Source organism: Salvelinus fontinalis, chromosome 11, assembly GCF_029448725.1.
Source record: "Salvelinus fontinalis isolate EN_2023a chromosome 11, ASM2944872v1, whole genome shotgun sequence".
Classification (NCBI taxonomy): domain Eukaryota; kingdom Metazoa; phylum Chordata; class Actinopteri; order Salmoniformes; family Salmonidae; genus Salvelinus; species Salvelinus fontinalis.
The window spans coordinates 54,116,432-54,124,237 of record NC_074675.1 but is presented as its reverse complement, the minus strand read 5'-3'; positions in this window follow the sequence as shown (position 1 = coordinate 54,124,237).

Here is a 7,806-nt window from a genome sequence, read left to right as displayed (position 1 = left end):
TGTTAAAACTCCACCTAAAAAAAAGATGAATGAAGTCCATTTATGGTGAGAATATCGCCCGTATGTGCTGTATACTGTAACGACCCTGGGTTTTTCGAATTGGGCTGAGGCAGTTATTCTAAAGTGAAGAGCAGTAAGAGAACTTAATCAAATGTCTTTGGTGATGGCAGAATGCAGTGACATTTGCTGTCGGCCTAGGCTGCAAGACAACGTTTTATGAAAGACAACTGCAAAATTACTGACGACCTGTAAACAGACCGTTAGATTTGAATAGGGGATTATGCTTTGCATGAATCTTTTCTTTAAATTATGCTGCTGCCCTGCTTAAATTCTGAAACCTTGTCTACTTACAGTGGTAGGCAAACAGACTTCAATGCAAAATATCAACTGTCTGTTCGCCTGTTAAATTCTACTGTAAACTACAGAACACGTTTTCCTTTCTGACGCATAGAGCAAAAACAATCACAATAATAGCGTATCTAATACGCCCAATTAAATGAGAAATGCGCATGGGGATTTTATAGGCTATGGCTACTTCGGGAATATGAACCCATCATGTCCAGAAAAGGTTAAGTGTGTTCTTCAATGTTTATGAGAAGATGGATTTTGTATAAATGCAATATTGTTTACTCAAAATTACAGTATTCAGACGTAACCTACAACCAGTCTGTTCCACCGTTTAAAAAAACAACTGCGCTCCGGATTGGATGGCATAGAGCAAAATACTAAATGTTTTATCTGTCTAGAGTTGAGTAAGTGGGTTCTGTCATCAACCTGGGTTTGGAGCATTCCGTATTATTCTGTACGTAAATCTGTAATTGCATTTAGTTTGTTACGTTTCTTATGTTACGTATTCATTTGTGGATGTCCATTACCCATTTTGTATGATATGTTACGAATGAGCAAAATGTATAAAATTGCTATGAATTCTAGCTACATGGCTAATGTTAGCTAGCTCTCTTACATTTGGTGTTTAGGGTTAAATGTAGGAGTTATAGGGGAAGGGTTAGCTAAAATGCTAAGTAGCTAAAAAGTAGTTGGAAAAATAGCTAATTAGCTAAAATACTAAAGTTGTCAGTGATGAGTTTTGAACTAACATTCTTTTGAGTTGCTGGACGTTCACGTTATTCACCCACCCACCAAAACCAACCACCCTTTTGTTTTTGAATTAAGCAACCCTCTGTTTTTATGTAGCCATGCCAACCGTAACGTATCATACTAATTTCAGTGTCCTGGATTTATATTTCTTATGTTACGTCTGGAGTAGAAGACATTGCTTTAGTGTCAAGGGGGGACAGTCAATTGTGGAGATGGACTAAAAGCACTCAAATTAACTTTTTTGTGATGTTTTTAATTTCAACTCATGAAACATGGGACCAAGGTTACATGTTACGTTTCTTATATTTTTGTTGAATGTATATAGTTCAAGTTCAAAGGCCGAGACCATTCTCTCACATTTTGTGCACAAATTTGTTAACTTCCCTGTTCGTGAGCATTTCTCCTTTTGCCAAGATAATCCATCCACCTGACAGGTGTGGCATATCAAGAAGCAGATTAAACAGCATGATCATTACAGAGGTACACCTTGTGCCTGAAGTTGAGGGAATGTGCAATTAGCATGCTGACTGCAGGAATGTCCACCAGAGCTGTTGCCAGAGAATTTAATGTTAATTTCTCTACCATAAGCCGCCTCCAATGTAGTTTTAGAGAATTTGGCAGTAAGTTCAACTGGCCTCACAGCCGCAGACCACGTGTAACCACGCCAGCCCAGGACCTCCATATCCAGCTGTTTTACCTGTCGAATCATCTGAGACCAGCCACCCGGACATCTGATGAAGCTGGAGTATTTCTGTCTGTAATAAAGCCCTTTTGTGGGGAAAAATTAATTCTGATTGGCTTGGCCTGGTTCCCCAATGGGTGAGCATATGCCCATCCATGGCTGTGCCCCTGCACAGTCATGTGAAATACATAGATTAGGGTCTAATTAATTAATTTCAATTAAGTGATTTCCTTATATGAACGGTAACTCTGTAAAATTGTTTTAAATTGGCACATGTTGCGTTTTTATATTTTTCAGTATAAATCAAATGCAAGAATCCCCTCCTCCCAAATTGTGACCCTCCCCCTCAGCAATTTCAACCTCCCCCTTGGTCACTTTATCCTGGAGTGTAGGCCGTCATTGTAAATAAGAATTAGTTCTTAACTGACATGCCTAGTTAAGTAAAATAATAAATCCTGGCTCCTGGTCTGTCTGCTTGACAAGTAATTTTAAACATTTTCATGGTGACCTCTTCAAACAATGGCGCCAATAAAAGTCAAGACCCCTGCTCCCAAGCTTTTGCAACCCCATTTTCAGACAGTCAGGTGATCAGGCCCGTGAGCCCATTAGATCCGGCCCGCAGGAGAACCATCTCCAGCAAATTATTTATTTATTTAACCTTTATTTAACTGGGCAAGTCAGTTAAGAACAAATTCTTATTTTACAATGATGGCCCCACACTCCAGGATAAAGTGACCAATGGGGCAGTTGAAATTGCTGAGGGGGGCGCCTTATGGGAACTCCCATTCACACTGAGATGCAGTGCCTTAGACCGCTGCGCCACTCGGGAGCCCGAAATACAGTGCCTAGTGAAACTCTTCACACCCCTTGCACAGTTGTCACATTTTGCTTCCTTAATGTAAAACATCTCCTTTGCGATCTACATAAATACAAAACTGCGTAAGTCTGAAGTTTACATACACCTTAACCAAATACATTTAAACTTAGTTTTCCCCATTTACTGACATTTAATCCTAGTAAAAATTCCCTGTTTTAGGTCAGTTAGGATCACCACTTTATTTTAAGAATGTGAAATGTCAGAATAATAGAGAATGATTTATTTATTTCATCACATTCCCAGTGGGTCAGAAGTTTACATACACTCAGTATTTGGTAGCATTGCCTTTAAATTGTTTAACCTGGGTCAAATATTTTGGGTAGCCTTCCACAAGCTTCCCACAATAAGTTAGGTGAATGTTGGCCCATTCCTCCCGACAGAGCTGGTGTAACTGAGTCAGGTTTGTAAGCCTCCTTGCTCGCACACGCTTTTTCAGTTCTGCCCACACATTTTCTATAGGATTGAAGTCAGGGCTTTGTGATGGCCACTCCAATACCTTGACTTTGTTGTCTTTAAGCCATTTTACCACAACTTTGGAAGTATGCTTGGGGTCACTGTTCACTTGGAAGGCCCATTTGCGACCAAGCTTTAACTTCTTGACTGATGTCTTGAGATGTTGCTTCAATATATCCACATCATTTCCTTCCTCATGAAGCCATCTATTTTGTGAAGTGCACCAGTCCCTCCTACAGTAAAGCATCCCCACAACATGATGCTGCCACCCCTGTGCTTCACGGTTGGGAGAGTGTTCTTTGGCTTGCAAGCATCCCCCTTTTTCCTCCAAACATAATGATGGTCATTATGACCAAACAGTTCTATTTTTGTTTCATCAGACCAGAGGACATTTCTCCAAAACGTAAGATGTGCAGTTGCAAACCGTCTTCCTTGCTGAGCGGCCTTTCAGGTTATGTCGATATAGGACTTGTTTTACTGTGGATATAGATACTTTTGTACCTGTTTCCTCCAGCATCTTCACAAGGTCTTTTGCTGTTGTTCTGGGATTGATTTGCACTTTTTGCACCAAAGTACATTGATCTCTAGGAGACAGAATGTGTCTCCTTCCTGAGCGGTATGACGGCTGCGTGGTTCCATGGTGTTTATACTTGCATACTATTGTTTGTACAGATGAACGTGGTATCTTCAGGCATTTGGAAATTGCTCCCAAGGATGAACCAGACTTGTGGAGGTCTACAATTTATTTTCTGAGGTCTTGGCTGATTTCTTTAGATTTTACCATGATGTCAAGCAAAGAGGCACTGAGTTTGAAGGTAGGCCTTGAAATACATCCACAGGTACACCTCTAATTGGACTCAAATTATGTCAATTAGCCAAACAGAAGCTTCTAAAGCCATGATATAATTTTTCAAGCTTTTTAACGGCACAGTCAACACAGTGCATGTTAACTTCTGACCCACTGGAATTGTGATACAGTAAAATAATCTCTGTAAACAATTGTTGGAAAATTACTTGTCATGCACAAAGTACAGTCGTGGCCAAAAGTTTTGAGAATGACACAAGTATTAATTTTCACAAAGTTTGCTGCTTCAGTGTCTTTAGATATTTTTGTCAGATGTTACTATGAAATACTGAAGTATAGTTACAAGCATTTCATAAGTTTCAAAGGCTTTTATTGACAATTACATGAAGTTGATGCAAAGAGTCAATATTTGCAGTGTTGACCCTTCTTTTTCAAGACCTCTGCAATCTACCCTGGCATGCTGTCAATTAACTTCTGGGCCACATCCTGACTGATGGCAGCCCATTCTTGCATAATGAATGCTTGGAGTTTGTCAGAATTTGTGGGGTTTTGTTTGTCCACCCGCCTCTTGAGGATTGACCACAAGTTCTCAATGGGATTAAGGTCTGGGGAGTTTCCTGGCCATAGACCCAAAATATCGATGTTTTGTTCCCCGAGCCACTTAGTTATCACTTTTGCCTTATGGCAAGGTGCTCCATCATGCTGGAAAAGGCATTGTTCATCACCAAACTGTTCCTGGATGGTTGGGAGAAGTTGCTCTCAGAGGATGTGTTGGTACCATTCTTTATTCATGGCTGTGTTCTTAGTCAAAATTGTGAGTGAGCCCACTCCCTTAGCTGAGAAGCAACCCCACACATGAATGGTCTCAGGATGCTTAACTGTTGGCATGACACAGGACTGATGGTAGCGCTCACCTTGTCTTCTCCGGACAAGCTTTTTTCCAGATGCCCCAAACAATCGGAAAGGGGATTCATCAGAGAAAATTACTTTACCCCAGTCCTCAGCAGTCCAATCCCTGTACCTTTTGCAGAATATCAGTCTGTCCCTGATGTTTTTCCTGGAGAGAAGTGGCTTCTTTGCTGCCCTTCTTGACACCAGGCCATCCTCTAAAAGTCTTCGCCTCACTGTGCATGCAGATGCACTCACACCTGCCTGCTGCCATTCCTGAGCAAGCTCTGTACTGGTTGGTGCCCCGATCCCACAGCTGAATCAACTTTAGGAGACGGTCCTGGCGCTTGCTGGACTTTCTTGGGCGCCCTGAAGCCTTCTTTACAACAATTGAACCGCTCTCCTTGAAGTTCTTGATGATCCGATAAATGTTTGATTTGGGTGCAATCTTACTGGCAGCAATATACTTGCCTGTGAAGCCCTTTTTGTGCAAAGCAATGATGACGACGTGTTTCCTTGCAGGTAACCATGTTTGACAGAGGAAGAACAATGATTCCAAGCACCACCCTCCTTTTGAAGCTTCCCGTCTGTTATTCAAACTCAATCAGTATGACAGAGTGATCTCCAGCCTTGTCCTCGTCAACACTCACACCTGTGTTAACGAGAGAATCACTGACATGATGTCAGCTGGTTCTTTTGTGGCAGGGCTGAAATGCAGTGGAAATGTTCTTTTTGGGATTCAGCTCATTTGCATGGCAAAGAGGGACTTTGCAATTAATTGCAATTCATCTGATCACTCTTCATAACATTCTGGAGTATATGCAAATTGCCATCAGACAAATTGAGGCAGCAGACTTTGTGAAAATTAATATTTGTGTCATTCTCAAAACTTTTGGCCACGACTGTAGATGTCCTAACCGACTTGTCAAAACTATAGTTTGTTAACAAGAAATTTGCGGAGTGGTTGAAAAACGAGTTTTAACCACAGTATATGTGAACTTATGACTTCAACTGTAAATACAGAACTGAATAAACTATAGAAGTGTAAAAAATAATTAAAAAAAATAGAAATTTGCTTTAATTAATAAAATGAGAAATAATATCTTGATAGCGTAATTCTTCACGCCCCTTGCTGGGGCACAATCAAACAGATTCAGTAGCAACCTTGTCATAAAAAAAAGATATTTATTGAATGGGTGTTCCATGCAACTTATGTGATTTTAAGCATGTTTTTTACTAATTTTGCTTTTTAATTTTGTATTAATTTGTGTAAATTCCACTGACATTATGGGGTATTGTGTGTAGGCCAGTGACACAAAAAAATCTAAATTTAATCCATTTTAAATTCAGACTAAAACAAAATGTGAAAAAAAAAGGCCAGGGGAGTGAATATTTTCTGAAAGCATTGTAATTCCAAGCTGCTTAATATCCTTTTTGAGTATGATAATTTTTTCTGTGCATGTTGTGTCATATTACCCAGACACCGAAGAGCTGTCCGTCCTTCCTAACTGAGCTGCAGGATAGAATGGTAACTGATCAGGGATATCACTGTGAAGACAAAGATGAGAGAACTGTATGCATCAACAACATTGCATTCACTCCACATTACTGGCCTCTATGACATAGTGAAAAGAATGAAACCTGTTCTAAGAAATCCATTCCAACTCATCCCTCCTGTTTGTAACTAGGCCTGTAATACTTCAAGGCAACATGGTAAAGAATTGACCTTTTTTTATGGCCTAAATGAACAACTTTAGTTTGTGGGGGCAAACACGACATCCACATCTACCAGCGATATCTCATCATGTTATAATTCTTCTTTGTTATTGCATAAAACACCAGTATACATACAGGAAGTATTTAAACAAGAACAGCATGCACACAATCAAGACATATTTTGTATTTTATTTTGAATCATTTTTTTGAAAATGGGATTAATTGTTATTTCACTTTGAAAATGTGGAAATGGTTGTTTTGATCTGTAGGAAAACAATCCAATTGAATCCCCTTTTTCAGATGTAAATCTACAAGGCATCTAAATGTGCCATCTGTGCAAGGGGTGTGAAGACTCATCAGGTACTGTAATGGACAAATGCCAAATGCAATGTTTCAAACTTGAAGATAAATCAAACTTATTTTATTATATATTCTGTGGTCAGATATGACACTGCAGTAGAGCCTGGAGTAGAATGTTTATTTTGAGAGGGTACAGAAGGTTTCCAAAGAGAAGATTAAGACATTTACATTTGTGATTGGTACAGCTGCACAAAGGAGAGGTTTACTATGAAAGTTAAGTATTTTAGTTGTGTTTTTGGGACCCTTTGAAACCAGAAAGGCAGTGTTGTTGACAATTCTCCATGTGTTTCCCTTTTATAACACTAGATGGTATACTTACTCTATCATACATGGTCATTTCCATAGAGCCACCATGTAGCCTATCTCAGTTGCTGTTATCAGTCCTCCTACCCTTTATCTGCACTGATTGGACATACTTGATATATTAAAAGGCTCATTGTCAGGCTTGCTTTCCACTGGTCAGTTCTCATTATCAGGCTGGCTTTCCTCTGCTCAGTTCTCATTATCAGGCTGGCTTTCCCCTGGTCGTTTCTCATTGTCAGGCTGGCTTTTCTCTGGTCGTTTCTCATTATCAGGCTGGCTTTCCCCTGGTCAGTTCTCATCATCAGGCTGGCTTTCCGCTGGTCATTTCTCATTGTCAGGCTGGCTTTTCTCTGGTCGTTTATCAGGCTGGCTTTCCCCTGGTTGTTTCTCATTATCAGGCTGGCTTTCCCCTGGTCAGTTGTCATTGTCAGGCTGGCTTTCCCCTGGTCGTTTCTCATTATCAGGCTGGTCTTTCGCCTGGTCAGTTCTCATTATCAGGCCGGCTTTCCCCTGGTCGTTTCTCATTATCAGGCTGGCTTTCCCCTGCTCAGTGCTCATGATAATTTTTGCTTTCCCCTGGTCAGTTCTATCAGTTCAGTGCAATGAAGGACAGGATGGTGTGTG